This window comes from Miniopterus natalensis, chromosome 9 (assembly GCF_054644295.1).
Source record: "Miniopterus natalensis isolate mMinNat1 chromosome 9, mMinNat1.hap1, whole genome shotgun sequence".
Lineage (NCBI taxonomy): Eukaryota > Metazoa > Chordata > Mammalia > Chiroptera > Miniopteridae > Miniopterus > Miniopterus natalensis.
Window position 1 is genome coordinate 70690281 of NC_142089.1, and position 10551 is coordinate 70700831.

Consider the following 10551-nt stretch of genomic DNA (forward strand, 5'->3'; position numbering starts at 1 on the left):
TGCATTGTCCAAGACAGTAAACAATAGTCACATATGGCTATTGAGCATTTGAAATGTGACTAGTACAACTGAGGAACTGTTTTTAATTTTAGTTAATTTTAATTTAAATAGCCACATGTGGTGAGTGGTCATTTTGGACAGTACTCTATCTATATCTTAATTCTTAGGGTAATTATGCAAATGCATATATTTGTCAAAATTATCATAATATACAGTTTAAATGCATTTGTTTTATTGTATGTAAGTCATATTTCGATTAAGTTTATCTTATTTTATTTTATTATTTTTTTGTAAATGGTTTTTTTAAATATTTTTATTGATTTTAGAAAGAAAGGAAGGGAGAGGAAAAGAAACATCTATGTGAGAGAAAAAATATCCATCAGTGTTCTCCCAGAACCCACAACCTGGGTATGTGCCCTGACTGGGAATCAAACTGGAGACCTTTTGGTACATGGGTGATGCTTAACCAACTGAGCCACACCGGCCAGGCTTAAGTTGATTTTAATTTTTTAAAATATGTTTTTATTGATTTTAGAGAGAAGGGAAGAGCAAAGAAGAGAGAGAGAGAGAACCATGTATCAGCTGCCTCCTGCTCACCCCTTATTGGGGATCAAGCTGGCAACCCGGGCATGCACCCTGCCCAGGAACAGAACCAGTGACCTCTCAGTGCACCGTAAAATGCTCAACCAACTGAGCCACACCAGCCAGGGCAAAGCTTCAGTTGATTTTTAAGAGATAAAGCATTTTCCCAACTAAACCTGTTTCATTTTTTTCAAATCAATATTATCATCAATCAATTCACAGAAACACTAGAAGGCCTATAGGAAAAGGTCAAATCATAAAGTTCAACTTTCTAAAAAGTCAATCCTGGGCATGGCACACCAGGAAGACAAGTGTGGTTTCCTACTCCCCTAGTCAGGAAAAGCACGGGCTTTAGATGTTTCCCATCAACAGCATTTGTCCTCTACATAGTTTCTGAGGAATTACGACAAAAGAAGTGTTGCTGTTCCCCAGAGGGCTGGAAAACAAAGATTCAATTACTCATTGAATACCCCCTGCCCGGCCAGCCGGAGCAGGCAGATCTGCCCTTCCCGTCCATCAGGCGGCCGCTGTCCCAGCCCGAGGAGCCTCCCAGCCCCCAGTCAGTCAGTGTCCGCTCGCTCAGCCACGTGCTGGGCAGCAAAGGGACAGCAGAAAGGAAGGCTGCTCTCTGCTCTCCTGTGTTTGAGACCAAGAGTAAATATGCCTTTCAAGCAACTTAAGGCAGATCATAGACAAATGCCCAGATGAAGGCTTCTGGCAAAGACTCCAGGAGTACAGGGCCCAAAAAGCAAGTGATTCGGGGTGGTTAGAAACAGGCGCATGCAAAGGGCAGGCTTAAAGAGGCTGATGGCACAGGCAGGGCTAACTGGATGGACGGAGGGCAGAGGAAAGCCTGGCGAAGGCTGGCAGTCAGGAGCGAGCACAGCAGAGTGGGCGGCAGTGATGAGGGGCTTGCTAGAACCTACCCCGTACCAAATATTGGTTGGCTTGATGAACTGAGCCTTAGACAAGACACCATGTCCTTGCAAACAAGAGAAAGGAGAAAGAGCAGGCCTGGGGGGCCAGATGAGACAAAAGAGATGAGAAAGACAATGAAGGCTAGGAAGGACGGAGGAGAGAGAACGGAGGAAGGGAGAAAGGGCAGCAAGCGGGGGGGGGGGGGGGGGGGGGGGGAGGCAGCGGGGGGGGGGGGGGGAGACACCGGCCAGAGGAATCAGAACAGAGTCAGTGAAACTTAAATAACGGCGCCCAGAGATGTAGATTCTAAAGCAAGATTTCATGTTCTTTGATAATCCAGGTTCTCTAGAAATTTTGAGAAACAGATTGCTAGCAGATATGTTGCCGTGTTATCATTTTGGAAAATACCACTCTGGTGTGGCTCACACGGGGCAACGTAATACTCATGAGCATATTAAAGGCTCTAGGGGCCTTGCAATAAAGAAACCTGTCTTGTCCACTGCTTCCCAAAACTCTTTTGACTCTAAGATCTGATTTCTCTCTTAACACTTACGAAAACCTGGCCTAGGATGTTCAGAGAGTTTGTCTTTGCGCCCCCTCCCCCCACCCCAGAAGGATGAAGCCTGTAATGAGGCTCCTCTCACAGAATTGCTGTCGGTCTTACCCTGTTTATCAGTCAACACCTCTACCTTTCACAGCTCTGTAGAAGCAGCGGGCTAAGGGGAAGCACCCATTTTAGCACCCATCCTCCCCCCAAACCTACACAAGAAACCTACACAAACACACGTTATTGTTTCCTCAGTCCATTTCTCATCATCTGAATGTCCTAAAATAAAAATAAAACAAGCAAGCCAATGATTAATTTGGATGAACTTCCCTAAATAGTCAACTCCTTTGGAGGAAGATTTTTTTTTTAATGCCTTGAGAAGGTCAATCTTATATGAGGAGTTTTAAAATAACAGTCCTTATCAGATGGAAACCAAGAAAGTGAAAGAAAAAGAAAATACATATAGATGGGAAGGGAAATACAGGCAGGGACAGACTGGCTTCCCAGGGATTTAACCTAAGAGGAGGTGGAAAGGTTTCTTGAAAAGGCGGCAATAATAGCTCTTTTATCAGTTCTAGGAGAAAGACAGAGGAAGCCTGGATTAGAAAGGTGGAGCAGAGAGAGGGGCGCATGGGTCCCAGGAACGTAGGAGAGGAAATCAGCAGATCTGCAGAGGAGCCGGACGTGGCACCTGATGAAAGAACCAGGCTGAGGTTTCCTGCTTGGGTGTCTGGACGCCTGCAGGTCTATTCTGAGCTCAGAAGCACCCAAGGCGCAGGCACCTCCATGAAACCGGTCTGTGAAGCCCATAGCTCAGTCCTCCCTGGCGCTGAACATCAGGCTGGGCCCCGGAACAAGCGAGAACAAGCCAGACTGGCCCAGAAGGCCCAAACTGTACCAGGAGAAGGCTACGTGAGGCCCACCTTCCCCCGGGTCCTGAACGCGCAGGCACAGGCTTATTCTGTGGTTGCAAAAAAGAATAGAAGAGAAAAGCAAAACAGCCTTGAAAGGATTTTAATGAATAGAGGCCAGTGTACTGGGGAGAAACCTCAAAAAGGGCAACAACAAAAATTTAGCATGCTGACTTTTATCTCAGCGTTTACTGTTACCAGTCTGTAAAACAAATTCCTCCGAAGCCCGGGGGGGATACCTCACAACATGATTTCAGCTATCTCCCAACAACTGTAATTAAGAAAACTGAGTTAACAGAAAGGGCACCTTATTTCGTCTCCTCACGAACAATTTTCCAGGTAGACAAGAGTCAGCAAGGAATGATGTTAAATGAAAACATACCCCTAATTTTCTCCGGTCTGCCTGGCAGTTAGGATACCATCAGACACCAGACACCATCTCTCCCTCCCCCAGCAGTTACCATCCAAAAGTGGTTTATGAGTCTCCTTGATGACCCAGGGAGCATAGGGCTTTTCGGAATTGCCTGGGCCCTTTGTGACTTAAATTCCTAGTCAAGTTGAAGTCTCTAAGAACGATGGTTGTGAATGGGGCACTTAAACACAGGTAAGAGTAGCAACCGACTCTACAGTCCTGCACCGTGTTGAAAATCCAAGACAAAGGGCTGGTGTGGGTGTGTTTTCATGAGGATGTACAATTGTAAATGAACAACTTAGTTAATATTGTCCTTGCCCTCGGGCAGTTATTTCCACCTATCTGTCTAGACATCCAATCAACACTAGAAAGGGCCTCAGATTTGACAAAAGAGGGTATTAGTTGAATAATGGGTCCCTCCATCCTATTTGCAAAAGGAAAAATCAACAAGCCAGAAAACAAAAGGTCTGCAAGGAACTTTGGGAAGAGGGCTTGTAGGGACCTGTCGTGCGGAGGGAAACTTTCTAGAAAAGAGTAATCGTGCCTCGATGCTAGCAAAGGAGAGTGGACTCATGTGTGTTTACACTTCCCAGGTGGCTGCCCTTGTAGCAAGGGGCCCCCCAAGCGTCCTTTGTTTCCCTGCCAGTGCAAATGGCCAGCATCCGTTCAGTTCACTCCATGTAACAATGTCTTTATCTGGACACCACCCAGGTGGTTTCAAAGCTTTTCCTTTAGTGCCCAGCACTTTGCTGATTGAAAGCAGAGTTCACTTGGGAGCCCTCAGGGCTGCCTCGCACAGCACCCCCTTGTGGTCTGGTAGGGGAACAAAAGGCCCAGGAAGACAATTTGGTTTTTATAGTGGATTTGGCCACCAATCTGACTGAAATGGAGAATTTAATGTAGACCTTGCTCAATGATGTGAACCTAAGCTTTAAAAATCCTTCTTAAGTGCTCTACAAACAGGTAACAGTACTGTTATTTCTTTGCCTGCACTTCTCTGTCCTCTGTTGTGTATTTCAGATCTAGAGCATGTTGAGTTCACCTTCTCCATGTCATAGCCTGGCTCACACAGGAAGCACAGTTTATGTTTGCCGGCTGGCTAACTGACCAGTCAACAAATGAATGAAACCACCCTCCACCCACACCACATTTGTAAGAGCCCTTTAAAACAAAAGGACTTTGCAGGATCCTTAAAGATAACAAATGAAAACTGAGATCCCTCCAAAGGGCAGGATTTAGATGACCCATAAGTTACTGTTGTATTTTTCACTTTATATAAGTAACTTTCCACCCTTTACTTTAGAGGGCCCTTTTTTGTTGTTTCTGGATGACTGCGATTTCTCTGCCTGCAGGTTCCTGAGGCTCAGTGCGCTCCCTTGCAATGTTGGTGTAACTAGACCAAAGGCCCTGTCCCTGGGTTAAGAATCCATGGTTTGGGTTAACTGTGATGTTGCATCACCCCATGTGCTCTCTCCACATGACTCAACACTTTTGTCACGTCTCTATCTTGAAACTCAGCCTGTTAGCACATTACAACATTTACAAACCTTTCAGCCACAGTGCCTATGAGTAAAACTATTACCAAGAAAACTGACAGAGGCTTAATGGCAGAAAAGCTTCATTACCAGTAAGCAAATTCTAGGCAGACGTATTCATATTTAAACATCAAGAAACGTTGTGTTTCTCCTGGGTAATGCATAAGCTTTTTGCCATGGATGTGACTTTTTTTTTTTAATTAACTGATCATGTTTTCCCTTTTGACTTTTACTACCAAAAAGATCAGACACAAATTTAATACCCAATGTCAGTAACTATTTAATACCTGATGGCTTGAATATCCGGCTTCTCACTTTTCTCTTTATCTAATCTTACCTGAATTATTCCCTGTTCTCCCCTTTTGTTTTTTTAAAATATGTTTTTATTGATTTCAGAGAGAGGAAAGGAGAGGAGAGAGAGATAGAAACATCAACGATGAGAGAGGGTCACTGATCGGCTGCCTCTTGCATGTCCCCCACTAGGGAACCAACCTCCAAACCCTGACATGTGCCCCGACTGGAATCAAACAGCGACCTCTCGATGCTCAACCACTGAGCCACGCCAGCCGGGCTGCTCTCCCCTTTTTATTTTTAGACTACTATCTTTAATATTGCACGTGTTCATGTGAAGTATTTGAGCATCTAAGAGCTCAAAACTTCATGGGTCCATAAAGAAGCCTGGGCTCTGCTTCTCCTGCAGTCAAGATGGTCCCTGTAGAGTGGGCTGGACCAATCCTGCTGGGCTCATAACTATTCTCCTCTGTAGAACAGGCCCACTGCCGGGGTGCTGGGGACAAGTCTTCCATTGGCTCCTTCTCGCACCCTAACTCAGTCCTTCCCTGCAACTTTTCCCAGGCTTGAGTGTGGAGCAGCCCAGATTTCCATTTCTGCTACTATCAGTGTCCCTTCAGAGAACTAATGCCCTTTCCTGAAATCCGGTCTCAGACAAGCTTTGCCATTATTTGACCCTCAAAGATAGCATGAAGGGTTAGTATCCCATTCCTTTTCTTTCAGGAGGTATCTCTGCCACTCTCTAATTTCATAGATGCAAGCTTGACTCATCAGTGCCTGGAAACAGCCAAGCCCCAAATGCTCTGCCTGAGAGATGCCTGAACCCTAACAAACAGCCTTCGACATCGGTAAGCTTCGTGACTCAAAGACGTGCAGACCCTCCAGCCGCAGGCAGAGGGAGGGTATATCCCAGTCTCCTCCCATGTCCCTGGAAGGAAGAGCTTTCTTGCACCCTCCCCACATGCACTCCTCCCTGTGACTGGTGCTTCCAAATGGCAGACAAATAGCCTTCCGTCTCCCCACAGACTGCCCAGGAGTTGCCAGAGAAGAAGTAATTATGCCGTGGGGAAATCAGACCACCATGTCACGATGGAGCAGAGTGACCAAAATCAAATGAAACCGCCAGCGAGGGGCAAGGGGCAGCGTGTGCCTCTGGAAGTGGGACCCTGACAGTCACAGCATCACCTCTGTGATACTGAATCTCCTTACCCGATCATGATGAAACATCGGGCAAACGCAACATGAAGACTGTTTGTTCTATTTTTTTTTTTTTTTTATGTTTTTAGTGATTTTTAGAGAGAGGGGAAAGGAGAGGGATAGAGAGGAACATCGATGGTGAGAGAGAAACATCATCTATCGGCTGCCTCCTGCACGCCCCCTACTGGGGATCCAGCCCGAAACCCAGGCATGTGCCCTGACTGGGAATCGAACCATGACCGCCTGGTCGACACTCAACCACTGAGCCACACTGGCCAGGCTATTTTTCAAAGGCAGAGTGGGGGGTGCATTTCTGCAAAAGTGTCAATGTTATGCAAGACAAAGGAAGGCTATGAAATGTTTTCAGATTAAAGGAGAAAAGAGAAAGTTGACAGCTAGATAGACCACCTGGCCCTAGCCTGGCTCCCATCCTGGAGGAAATAATAAAGGACCTTATTACTGGATCAATTGTCAACATCGAAACACACACAGTAAATTAAATAGAAGTATCTAATCAATGAGTACGCTAAATGTCATGAGTACTCTGGTTCTGTAAGAGAATATTCCGATTTTTAGCAAATATGTGCTGAAGTATTCTAGAGTAAAGGGCCACATTGTAGGTGGGTGTGTTTCAGAAAAAGAATTTTGTACATATTAAAAAGTGCATCTCAGCAAAGCGTGCTATTCTCATTCTTACAACTTTTCTATAAATTTGAAATTACTTCCAAATAAAAAGTTTTTAAAACAGGAATACTTCAATCTTACCTATAGGAGGTTGGCTTCAGTAATAGAACCTAACTTTAAATCTCTGACTCTTAGCTGTGTGATCTTGAGCTAAGTCACTCTCTGAAAGTCTTGGTTTCCTCATCAGTAAAATGGGCATATTAATAATAGCTGTATCATGAGCTTGCTACAAGGCTTAAAATTACAAATTAGAACTTGTCAAGTATTTAGGACATGTTGTGGTCCACAGTCAGCATTATACAACTGCTTGATAAATAATCACTACAGTTCAGAAATTAAAAATAAAAGGAACACACAAAACAAATCTAAAAGTTTCCTTTTAAGATCCATTGATTGACAAAATTAATATGTCAATATTTTCATAGATTTAGCATGAACTGTGTGTTAATTGTTGGGTGAACAATCAGACAAGTATGGCTCATCAAGTGAGGTTAACAATGTGGGGGAGCTTAAACTTGTGCACCATTGCTTTTGCAAAAGCAGTGAAATATATTACAAATCAGACACCAAGTTGAAATAAACACAGAAAAAATAAGTACTCATTACTCTTCTGAACACATCTTTGAATATTATATTGAGTTTCCAAGACATAAAGAAGTGAAATATGATAATATCTTAAATGACCCAGCCTTGTTTTAGGACACGAAGTAACTAAAAAATCAGAAAGACTTCTCACAGCAATGATTTCTTTCAAACTTTGTAGAAAGCCTTATACCAAAAACCCAATGAAGGGAAAGTAAAATTCTCCTATTTTGGGCTTCTGCTATAATTCTTCCTGGAAGAGAGCAGAGTTGGGGCTCCTAAGAGACTTTTTTGTAAGCTCCTGCAGACTCTTGCAGGAAAGCCCTCACATTGGCAGGGCCTGAGCCAGCACTGTCTCGGACCACCCCAAGGCTGCAGGGCTCTTCAAGAAGCCACCTGGTTGGTCCTGGATGTTCCGGGAAAAAGACCACCTATTGCACCCAGATGGGTGGCAGTGCTTCCAGCCCAGCAAGTCAAGGTGACCGCAGCATGCCGGGGGTGATTAATACTCATGTTGGGTGACCCCACAGATGTGCAGCTGAACAACCTGTGCTAAACTTCGCCCTGATCAAACCAGCCCACCAGCGAGTTGTTCACCTAGAACATGCTGGGTTGGCCTCTCACATCTCACAGAATTGCTGTCACTCTTTGACTTGACACCCCAGCCTTGCCCCGAGGGACATGCTATAAGAAATGGCCTCACTGTTCTTTTGGGGCAGTGATGGGCTATTATATTGTTCTTCTAATCGAGAAGTTCATTTAGATAACAAGACACTTGCCTTGACTTGAAATGAAAGCTACTTAGGATTCATTTCCTTTAGAGCAATTTATTCTGACTTAAAAACAGAATGCCTACACGTACAAAAATAAAAATAAAATTATAAAATTGTCCTTGATTTTTACAATAATAAATAAAATATGTTGGAAGTCTCCAATCAAATAAAGTATGCAAAAGATTTTGTTGTTTTGTTTGTCAGATAATGAGAGCAAAATAGCGTAATGATGTATAAAAATAAAAGTCAAATGAGTGCATCACTAGTAAGCCTTTTTACAGAAACAATATTTTCTCCATTTCCTTTTGTCAATGACCAATTAGTAAAAATTAATATTACAACAGGCCTGGTCACATATGCCAGTTACTTTCCGTACAACAAAGGAAGGGGAGAGGGAAAAGGGACAGGGTGGAGAACACTGTGTTCCAGGCAGGGGGCACAATCAGCTCGTGCTTTTCTAACTCAGAGCGGCTCTTGTCTGCGAGCTGCGCGGTGCCCAGCACCTCGGCGTTCTCGCCCTTCATTCCCAGCTGTGCAGGGCCATCTGCTTCATTGATTACCTGTCCTTCAAATTGGAATTTGATCTGCCTCAGTGACAAACCCTGTCATTCACACGAGGTTTTTCTTCATTCAGGAGTCCTGGGTTTTTTAAATCTTCAACGGAGGGACGGCCCCGCCTCCTTCAATGAACCTGCCCATGGTCCCCTGGGTTTTGCACCAGCCGTGGTGACTGCTGGAGAGTCCTCAGCTGTGGAGTCACCAAGGAGGTGCCAGGGCCGCACCCAGCACCGGTGCACAGGAGGGCGGAAGGAGGTGGCAGTGGAGAAGGGAGAAGGAACTGAGGCTTTTGAGAAGTCATCTGGGTACATGAGTATCTCTTAACAAAGACCCCGCAAGAAATTTCTTTGTGTCTCAGGCCTAGAAAAGCTAAGCTTTCCTGAACAGCTATTTTAGTTTTTGGGGGGCCCCAGGGCTTGGTTCCAGGCCCCCCCTTCTCCCTAAGGGATCTCACGCAGTCCTATCAACCTAATCCTGGCTACTGTGGCCAGCAAATGCCCCCACGCTGGCCTCCCTGTTTCCACACTGGCCCGTTTACAGTGCAATTACCACATAGCAGCCAGGACAACCTTTTACAACTTAAATCACATCCTGGTGCCCGCCTGCTCGGTGCCCTCCAGTCCTCTTTGCCCTTTGACTGGAACCTTGACTTTTAAAGCCCTTCATAATCAATGCTGACCCCTGACCTCAGCTCCGGCCATGCTCCCCCTCTCCTCCCACGTTCCAACCACAGGAGCCTCTTTTCTGTTCTCAAATAAGCCAGGCATTCCTTTGCCCCCTCCCCTGAGCTTCCCTCCTGGATGGTCAAGATCAGGCTTCTTTTGTCACCCAGAGCTCAGCAGCTTTAACTTCCCAGTGCCATGTCACCTCTAACCTTCTAGCACATTCACTTCTCTTACTCTTCTCAGAACCTAAGTGCTAGCTCTTACACTTCTTGCCTAAAATATGATCCCATCAGAGAAGAAATCCTTTCTGTCTTGCCCAGTGTTGGGTTCTCAGAGCCAAATAGTGCCTGGAATGCAATAGCTGCCAAGTATTTATTGAATGAGTCTTATGAACACGGTAGACATTGGAACCACGAGAGTTTCCTCACAGCTGTGAGCCCAGCACCTTCAGAGGCAGAGGCCAGGCTCCCTTCTCCTTGCAGCAGGCCTTGTGACATGCATTTCAGGGAAACACGTTCTTATGTTTTTCTCCTTATTTTCCTCGTGTACTGATTTGCTCATCTTAAAAAGTAGCTATAAAGGACTAAATGCTCTGCTGAGCTTTGCTCAGCAATTGATAAAATGTGGTGGTGTCCATGAATCATACAGATGGCCTTGGTCAGCCCCAGGACCAACCAAGGTGAACATGGTGAGAAGAAAGTGTGAGAGGACCTGCTCAGCTGCATCAGATGGGACAGTTTTTCTAAACTGTAAATCAAGCTAAGCATCTCTATTACTTATAGTATGTCTTTTTTTAAAAAATAGGAAATAGTTTATTAGTAAATACATGGTTTCAGTGGCAATAATAACTTCACTTGAACAGGTGATAACAACCAAATCCAAAGAATAAATGCTGG